Source organism: Cavia porcellus, unplaced genomic scaffold (genome assembly GCF_034190915.1).
Source record: "Cavia porcellus strain 051 isolate PalLab524CR breed Dunkin Hartley unplaced genomic scaffold, mCavPor4.1 scaffold_25, whole genome shotgun sequence".
NCBI classification, from domain to species: Eukaryota; Metazoa; Chordata; class Mammalia; order Rodentia; family Caviidae; genus Cavia; species Cavia porcellus.
Genome location: NW_026947508.1, coordinates 30,706,739 through 30,716,913, shown reverse-complemented (window position 1 = coordinate 30,716,913; position 10,175 = coordinate 30,706,739). Strand labels below are relative to the sequence as shown.

At 41.4% G+C, this 10,175-nt stretch overlaps 1 long non-coding RNA gene across 3 annotated transcripts in view; it reads right to left on the bottom strand.

Annotated features, from left to right (window-relative positions):
• Window positions 1-981: 981 nt before the first annotated feature.
• Window positions 982-10,175, bottom strand: part of LOC106025373 (uncharacterized) — a 93,543-nt gene continuing 84,349 nt past the window's right edge. For all 3 annotated transcript variants that reach the window (XR_010043102.1, XR_001198977.3, XR_010043103.1), the window contains exon 6: window positions 982-10,052. This is a non-coding gene — a long non-coding RNA (uncharacterized LOC106025373). The remainder of the gene's footprint in view (window positions 10,053-10,175) is intronic.

Genomic DNA, 10,175 nt, shown 5'->3' with positions numbered 1-10,175 from the left:
GTAGACCAAACCCAAAGAAAAATCTAAATATTCTGATCTCAGATTTCTTCCAAGTCTCGAGCAATTCAGTTGAATCAGGTTGGAGAGTGGCAAACCCATGGAATAGGAATTTTTTTCTTTCATTTGAGTTCATCTTTGTTGGTTAAAATTTTTCAAAAGATGGATATTGATAAAATGGCCTCTGGTCGATTATATATTCCTTTGGCCCCCTCCCAAGGCCTCATGTTTTGTGATTGGTTCATTGGCTAGTGCCACACCTGCCTAGGGGTGGAGCCAGGATATGATGTAATGGCAGGAAGAAGGTGTGTCTCTCTCTTGCCACTTCCTGCTTTACTGTTTGCAGCCACCCTGAAAGGCTGCCCCGCCTTGCAGCCAACTGCCTTGGAGTCAACTGAGTATGGACTGAAACCTCCAAGAACTGTAAGAAATAAACCTTTCCTTCCCTAACTTTGGACATCTGAATTTTATCTCAGCAATGAGTAAAAAGTAACTAAGACAGCCTCAGACTGCTGTTGAAATAACAGGACAAAAGTACGTCTTCTGTGAGTTGTGTCGGAGATTGTTCAGTGCTTAGAGATTTAGGGGTAATATTTTCTCATTTTGCCCTTAACTTGCAACACACACACACACACACACACACACACACACACACATATGGCTGATTTGGCAGGGATGTCCTCCCTCTTAGAACTTTAGTGCATTACTCTTGCCAATACTAGAAGATCCTTCTCAAGTATAACTAGCTTTCTATGAGATGCACCATAGAAAATATAAGTTCTGGGGTCAGAAGATTGAACTAGTTGGCTCTTTTCCACCATATTCTTGGCTAGGTAAAGTTATTTCCATCTCTTCAAATTCCTTTTTCCAATCTTTAAATTGAGAATTGAGAATAATAGCCATGATACCTTAGGGTAGAGGGAGTATAAGGAGTTCATGAGGTTGTTGGAAAGATAAAAATAATCATCAATATTATTGATTGAATTATTATTATTAAAAAGCATTTATTGACTACTCTCTGCATGCCAAGCATTAAACTAGGCATGTTTCATGCTTTATTACATTTAGTTCTCACAACAACACACTGAAGTAGATGACATAAATATCTCTACTTTACAGATATGGAAAGTAAGCTTGGATAATCAGCTTGGAGAAAAATAACTTGCCCAAAATCACAAATCTAGAAAATGGTGAAGTAAAACTTTAAACCCAACTTATCCAACTCCAAAGACAATACTTAGAACCTTTGCTACCAGAAAGACTACAGTAGGGTCCTGATCTGGAAGGAGACACTTAGTTCCCCGACTCCATACTCATCCCCCAGTCACTGCATTACTCAGAAAAACTGAACCCCAGCATGCTGTAGGTCTTCTTCTCTCACCTCTGAGTCCTTGGGGCCTTGAATATCAAAGGAAGCTTCAATGAGTTGCATGCTTTTTGGAGACTCTCCAAAGACATGCTTCATCAGTAACTAAGATCTTAAACTTTAGCTAATTTAGCCTTTCCCCTAGAGACTAAATTATCCCAAACACAAAATAGCAACAGTTCTCGTAAGCTATCATGGAGGTTGAATGTTGCTGGAGAAATTTGGGAGAAAAATTTAATTAATATAGTGAAACAAATATATACTGAGTTTCTAGAATGACAGACATTATTTTAGACACTATAAATACAAAGATATTCAATAGCCTACTGAAATTACTCCCTGTAGGTTCTTCAGTGTATCCAATACTGCATTCAATATCTCACCATCCCATTACATTAAGCTCTATCTTACCTAGCACCCAAGTCCATAGCACCCATGGCCCAACTAAAGTCCAGGGAATCAATCACTAAGTCCTTTTTCAGGGTCATCAGAAATCCAAGCTCTAGAGAAAGAGAGAAACCCAACATCAACTTGGAGATCCATGAAATAATAAGCATCAAAATTCAAATGCTTTAGAACTAACCAGGCCCTAAGTACAAATATAGTCACAGGATTCTGATCATTTGGAGCCCAAAGCTCACTGATAAAATGAAATCAAGTTTTAAAGCACTATCTTCTACCCTATTTCCTTGTCCTTCTCATACCAAGAAATTCTAGGAATCTTAAAAAATGCCATCCCATTCCCACAAATCCATCTTAACCTCTGCTTATCACAGTGATAATCAAATAATCAGTGTTAGGGGCCCGGGGTTTTAACTCAGTGGCATAAGTGCCTGTTTGGCAAATGTGAGGTTATGAGTTTGATCCCTGGAATCAAAAAAAAAAAATCAGTGTTAGAGTCCAAGAGTTTCACAGAGGTACCACTACAATCAACACTGACATACCTGAAACTCAGCCTTTGCTCTACTGAACAGTCTCTCTCTGTTAGGTCAAGCTAGAAATGTCCCACTGCTGGCTTCTTAAACATTATGTTGCATCAATATTCAAGATAAGTCTTTGATTCATATATAGTTCATTCCTCCCAGAAGACAGCTGCCAGCAAGAACTCTAAGCAGGACTTCTCTTAGAGACATCAATAGACCTTAAATAGGACAATGAAAGCACAGATGAATCCCAGTATACATTCACTGGGTCTGTGCTAGAAATTCAGACTAGGATGCCTCATAAAGGGCCATCAGAAATCCAGGCTCTAGAAAAAGTGAGAAACCCAACACCAGTTTGAAAATCCATTAAATAATAAGCATCATAATTCAAATGCTTGTGTATACAATAAAACAATTCTCAACAAATTGATCTGAGATGGATAAAGGGAACTCATCTTACTGATTGTGTTCTCTAAAAACCTCTATTACATCTGTTTCTCTCTTCATCTCTACTGTCACCAACATATAAGTCCAACTCCTATTATCTTTTATCAAGACTATTATAATAGACTCTTTAAGTCCACTCTGGCTCTTTCAATATACTCTTCACACAGCTACCAGGGTCCTTTGCTGATCGTGTAGCACCCTTGCTAAAACTCTTCAATAGGTTCCATTGCACTTATGAAAAAAATCAAAATTGTACTGTTTTAATGTGTTCTCTCAAAATTCAACACTAAGGATGAACTTGGATGTAGGAGCTAGTCTTTAAGGAGAACGAAAGTAGTAAGTAAGAAAAATTCACATGGAGGGTAAAAAAGTACTACCCATGTTCCTCATTATATCTACATGCAGGACAACAAGTTCTTTTTCTATGCTGGTCTTCTAACTCCAGGAATGCAAAACCACAAGGTGGGAATCTTTATGATTCAGTGGAATTCTTACTATTTCCCCAGATGGAAGCTCCCCAGCCCTTGGGACTAGCACCTCTAATTTTACAGACCCTTAAGATTCTGGACAGAAAGCTTAAGTTCCCCAAACTGGGCCCTAGAAGTGATTATGAGAGGGCCCCTCTTTCACTCCTTGGTTCCCCTATTCATAAATTCTAGCTATTACAACACAATGCTATTTCCAGGGGCAGTTGCTACCAAGGACAAGTCATTCTTCACAATGCTCAGAAACATACTTGAGTGTTCAGTATTGGTCTCTCCTGTAACGGGTCATACATTTTGTGGCTGCATTAACTTGATCAACCTTGGTGACAAGGAGCTCATGTTGGACCTATGCAAAACTTTCTACTGCTACCACCATGTTATTCTTTATGTAGCCAATTTTGCATGCATAGGATGCCTGAGAAGCAATGCTAGGTGACATCCCATGACAAATCCTATCCATTCCTTTCCCTTCTTTGTTTAATGTATCATATATTGGATGCTCTTTGATAAGCATTGGAATATATATATATATATATATAAATTTTGTGTCCACTCCTTAGGGTCAGCCACACCCCTTATCTCCAGACTCCCTGTCTCTAACCAATCAATCTAACTTTTTCCAGAGCCCTGACCAATTAGCCAAATCACGACTGCCCAACAGCCTGTGTAGAAACTCATCTCAGATCACTTCTTCCTTCATAAAAGCTGATGATAAAACTACACAACTTAAGCTTCTATCTAGTGAAAGATTCCCTCTAAGTACTTATCCTCTGTAACTAATACATTGAACTGGTCCATCTGTGAACTAATGTGAGATATTTGCTCCTCCACTAGCTGTCCATGGGAATCTTCTGACAAGGGACTAGATATGACCTGAGAGGAGGGTGTTGGCTCAAACAAAATAGATAACATGGGCAGCTAAGCCACCTGTGCATGTACTTACTTGAAAATCTGAACTTGTTTAGATCTGACTCCAACGTACAATTCTCACAATACAGTTGATTGCTAATGCATCTCACCAGGCTTATGACTCAGAGACGATAACACTTAGCTCACACTGGGCAACCTTGGCCATACAGTCCATGGACTCGACAGTCCATGACCAATGTTACAGAATGTGAAGGCCCAGGAACACTTCAGGGTCTGCCTGTCCAGCACTGATTAGTTCTTTGCCGTACAAGACACAGTCTTGCTCCATAACTCCCAGTATTTTCCCTGTGCGTCTCCTAATTCAGCTTTTCAGATTCTACCATAGATATTCTAATGCTACTGTATTTACCAGGTCAGGTGGCCCTAGAAGTCAGACAGGTTACACTGCAGCTCAGAGACACAGCTACTGTCTCCTGATCTAGAACCCATTCAACATGGGCAACCTTCTAGGCTGCACGGTAAATTCATTAGCACACTGCCCACTGTCTCAACACCCCAAAAAGATCCACCAAGTACTATGTCTATAAGAGAGTCAAGGATCAAGATCTCCAAAAGCAATGAATGGAACCTGAATCTTTGCCGAGTTTACGGCCATCTCTTCCTTAGCATGTCTCTCAGTAAGAGAGACATGTATTCAAGTATTTGCCAAGTCCTATTCATTGGGTGCAAAGAAAATGATTTCCTTAAAATACTGAACCAGTCTGATGTTTTCAGATTGGCAAGACAACCAAAGAGCCTTTAGACTCCTGTATATTGTGACAGAGAGCAAGAAAATCAACATAGCCGTGGGGCAAGATGGCGACTATATATTGCTATCTTTCCCATGTGAATACAAACTGCTTCTAATCCCTTTTCCTGATGTGAATTGAAAAGATCAAATGTTGCATATCAAATGCTGGAGGCTGTGTTGATCTATTCTAGGAAAGATAACACATCCAGCACTGTAGCTACAATTGGGACTAGCCCTTGTTTTGATAGTTTACTCTAACTATCTTAGAAGAATCTAGATTTTTCAGGAACCCAACCAATGAATTACATGGGAGTTGGATGGGAGAAAACAACCTCAAAATCCTTCAGTTTTGGTGCTGGCCCTAATTTCCACAAAGTCACCTAAGATATGGCATGGCTTTGGACTGAATATCTCGTCCAAGAAGATAGCACTTTGAAAGGCATCCATTTGGGCTTATTACAATAGTCAAGGAAATAAATGTGAAGGTTTTGGCAACTACTAATATCTATTCTAACTATATACTCAGAATCTAGGGAAGAAAAAATAAGAAGAATCAGTGTGGGGAATCCCTTGGACCCACCACAAAACAGAATTAAACCAGGACTCCCTCCTCACCTGCTCCAATAGGCCCCAATTCTAATATGGAGATGACTGTGACATTTGATTTCCCACTCCAGACCCTATATGCAGAAGTTCCCAAAGTTCTTATAGTTCCCTCCTTCCTAAATACACAGTTGCTTGATAAATAGCTATAGATCTCTTTGGGAAAAGGTTGGAGAAATGTCAAGTCCTTCCTCAAAGGGACTTGGCCTCCTCTTCAGTAAATGGACTCTAGGTTAAAGGTGACTCAGAACTGCAAAATGGACAAAGAACCATTATTTTCTGTTATGGAAGCTGCCATAAACCTTGATTTTTCTCTCATTGGCTGCCTATATGTCTCACTCCTTAACTATCAACACAACTTTTAGAACAAGGATCCTAAGTGACACTTGGCTTTACTGATTTATGTAATAATAAGTCTACAAATTTTCTGTCAGTTATCTGCCTGTTCCTGGCCACTGCTATTACAAAAACCCATCATTGCCACTTTCATCAAGAAATCTAGTTCTCTGGCAGCATTGTTTACCAGTAATCCTTGGCTATAAAAGATACCCACTGCTGAGCTCCTTGGTAATGCTGTATAACCCAGACTAGTGACTCTCTGCTGCTCTACTGAAGGCAATGTCCTCTGGAAACTTCTAGAAAACACAGTGAGCTGGTGTCATAGTCTCCACATCTCTAAACCCTCTGACTCCTCCCTTAATACTCTACCAAGGTGATTCTGGCACCACCCTCTAATTTACTGCAGCCCCAGTCTCCATGAAGCTATTCCAGGAGCAAGTATATTAGCACTGGCTTCATGTGTCCTTGCCAAGAAATTATCCCTATACAATAAGCCCCTGGTCCAGGCTTATGTTTCCACCTGCAACCCTTCAGAAGACCAAGTCTTCAGCATCCCCCTCTTATATGTACCTCTTGGTTCCTACTGCTGCATATTGGTAACCCATGCAGCTCTTCTGATGATAAACTAATTCTTCCTGGAGCAGGATCTGAATCTCCTGGCTTAAGCTATACTGAGGCCTGACCCAAGTTAGTTTTCTAATCACTATACTGACCTTAAGATTAACTATGGTAGAACCACAAAACCAAAGCAGTCAAGTTCCCTAGTTGCCCTTGGAAGAAAACCATTACTTAACAAGACCTTTCTTTTGAACACGAGAAACCAACATTCATTCTGCTAATATATTGAAATGTTAAAGGCTCTTCTGTGAAAACAGCTGCCCTAACCTTAACTAACATACTGCTCTATTACTTCCAAGTATTAGAATCCAGAACAAATTGATCCACATTGCCAGGAAAAGGAAGGAAAGTTCCCCTAAGGCTAAATCCTACCTCAGACCTCCTCATTTACTGATCCTGGATGAATCTTTCCCCAGGACTACGAAATTGGTGGGAATGTCACTCCTTTCTAAGAAATCTGACTTCATTACTCATAGAGGTATGATCAGACCCCAAAGCCCAAGAAAAAAATAATCTTATATTAGCACACTTCCCTCAGTCTAAATTCTTCCAGCTTAATAACACTTTCTTGTGTCACTAACCCTACAGGTTGAGCAAGGCAGTGTTCAGCTCAGTTTCTTCTTGTTCTCTCATCAAGATTTTTTAAGGCCTAATCTATGTTCACCTTATATTTAACAAAAAAAAATTTTTTGAACTAGAAGAAAGAGTTGAAAAGGAAACCAAAGAGAAGAGGTAAGAGATGGTTCTTTTACCCCACACATTATTCACACTGGAGCGCATGAGGGACAGTTCCTGTTTGTCAGAGTACAGGCTAGGAAGTGTTATGGGCTCTGAGCAAGAACTCTACATCTAGAACCTGCAGAACAAGCTCTGGATCCGATTCAACCCTATCTGACCCTGAATCTTTTCTACTTTCCAGGTTTTGTTTTTGTATCTGGAGATAATTTTTATCTCTCAGGCCACAGAAGCTCAAGGTAAAAATTAGAACAGACAATAGCTCCAAACAGAAAGAAACAGATACGCCATTGCTGTTATCAGCTGCCGCCGCCACTGTCACTACCGCCACTGAACCACTACCCGTACCATCCCATCATTCATGCAGCAAATACACACTGTGTGTGCTGCGAATACAAGAGTGACAGGGAAGTCACGGCCCCTGCTCTCCTAGGGCTTACATTCTAGTGGAAGAAACAAGTGTTCATCAGATAATCAAACAAATTAGTGTATAATTACAAACTGGCATAAATATTCTGAAGGAAAGCAACACATTCTATGAGAGCAAATAAAGAATAAGCTGGCTTAAATGCTTCTCTGAAGATGTAACATTTGAACTGACATCTGAAGCATGAGTAGGAGTTAACCAGGCAAAAAGAGAAGGGAGGGGGGAGAACATTCCCAGCAGATGGTACAACAGGTGCCAAGGCTCTGAGTTAGGGGGACAGGGACTTGAACATGTTGGTGGAAGCAAAAGGCCAGCACAGACCACAGAGGCCAAAGGAGAATCTGCCAGATATGGGACCAGAGACACAGGCAAACCAGAGCCCTGAGGTCCTAGGGACACATCACAGATGCTGGTCTCCCCAGTAAGAGCAATCTGGAGGAGCCAAGTTGAGGAGATTTACACTGGAGAAGCAACATGACCAAATTGGTGCTTGGAAGAACTCACTTTGGCTGTAAAGTGGACAACGGATTTGAGGAAACAGGAATAGAAGCAAAAAAGATGAGTTTGGAGCCCTTCGTGGGAATCCAGGAAAAAGATGCTGAAGATTTATACTGTGGGTATAAAACCAAAAGGGCTTGGGTGATAGGTGGATAGCAGGCTAAGAGCAGCTGCTGCTGACATCTTGTGCGCTCAGCATCTCATAAAAATTGCAAGGTTCTTTGGGTTTGGAACAATGGACTCTCATCACATACAGGGGTTAGATTGAAAGTATGTACATAAGAAAGAATTGCACGTAGTCAAAAGTACCCTGGAAGAACACTGAAATCACTCATAAAGTACAGTATACATCGGTTTGTTTATACAGCCATGAACAGAAATTTTTAGGCACACTAAAGTTAGAGAGCCACTGAGCTAGAATAAAGAAAGCAACAGAAGGGAAGCCCATATGCAAATGTCTGGGCATTCAAATCACTTGCCTTTAAGACAACTACTCAAATCCCCAACAGTGAATGAGGGGACTGACACAGGGAGGTAATATACACATGGCAGGCCAGGGCAGGAATATTTTTTTAATATTCCCACTTTCCTGACTATTTAGTATTTCCATTTTCAATACTAAGCTCTTGTAACTCTTTGAAGCACACATTCATATACTAGTTGCTTATATTAGGTGGCCTATGTGTAGAATCCCCAGCCCAACACCTACTCCAACCTCTTATTTTTCTCCAAAGATGAGCTCTTTCCTCCCTGCTCCACCCCCACCACATACCAAGATGAACTCCCTCTGGGTTAAGCCACAAGACCCTTGTATCAGACAGGAAAGATGAAGTCAATCTATCATAACAAACCACTCCTTAGTTTTAGTGGCTTAAAACAAAACAACAAAAAGATTGTTTCTCACTTGTCATTTCCACATCATGGGTCGAATGAGGCTCCACTCTTTGTCTCTTCATTGGTTTAATGGAGCAGATACCATCTCTAACACTGCCAGCACCAAAGCAGAGGAAAAAAGAGCTCTGGAGGCTTCACGGAGCCATTAAATGCCCATACAAGGCACAAGTCAGTTCCATTCACAACTCATTGGCCAGAATTCATCACAAGGCTTCACCCAACCACAAGAGGGCCAAGAAGTGCAATCCTGCCATGTGTTCAGCAGGTGCACAGCCAGAAATATTTGACAAACACCACTAATGACTTCCACATGCTCTAAATGTACAATGACAAGAGAGAGAAGCAGCAAGCTTTAATTATTAAGTCTGTGTTTGGATCCAGGGCTCTGTGTAACCATGTGGCTGAATGAAATATGCCCATCATGCCCCAGGGGGCATAACTTATGCCCAGAAAAGGACTCCCAGACAGCGTATGGATGCACTATCCTGAAATTGAAGAGTCCCAACAGAAGCAGCTAACACACTCCACCACCTCTCTACCCTCTCCAGGTCAACATTCCCATATGAGGAGTATTGGGCTGGATCCCACATTGTATTCTGAAATCCCTGACAGTTGGGGCTGGGGATAGTGGATAGAGCTGAATCCTTGCCCTTCAGAAACTCCCTGAATAAATGACTGCCACATGCTGTGGGAGACAGTGTTCAGTGGTCATCAACCTTTCCCCCTTGCCCCTAGACACAGGGGCAGCCTAGTTCTCCTTCCCTTGAATCAGCCATTAGGCCTATGACTTGCTTTGACCAGCAGGATGTGGCAGAAGTGAAGTCCAAGCTTTAAAAAGAATGGCCAGTTCCACCTCTCTCTTCTTGGCGCCTGTGGCATAAGGAAGCCTGTGGCCAATGCCAGGTGACTGAATGGTTAGAGGCCAGGTAGGCAGAAGCTGTGGAGAGTGAGCAGCCATCTTGGGTGTGTTGCAGCTGTAGGTAGCTCCCAGTCGAGTGCAGCCGCAACTGACCTAAACTCTACCAGATGGTGCAGAACTGTCCAGTGGAGGCCAACCAGCCTGTAAAATGCAAAGAAAATCAATCATTAAAGTCACCAAGCATGATAATGGTTTGTTATATAGCAACAGATAACTGAAAAACATGCACTCTCAGATGTGTATGGATAGTCCCAAGGAAGGAAG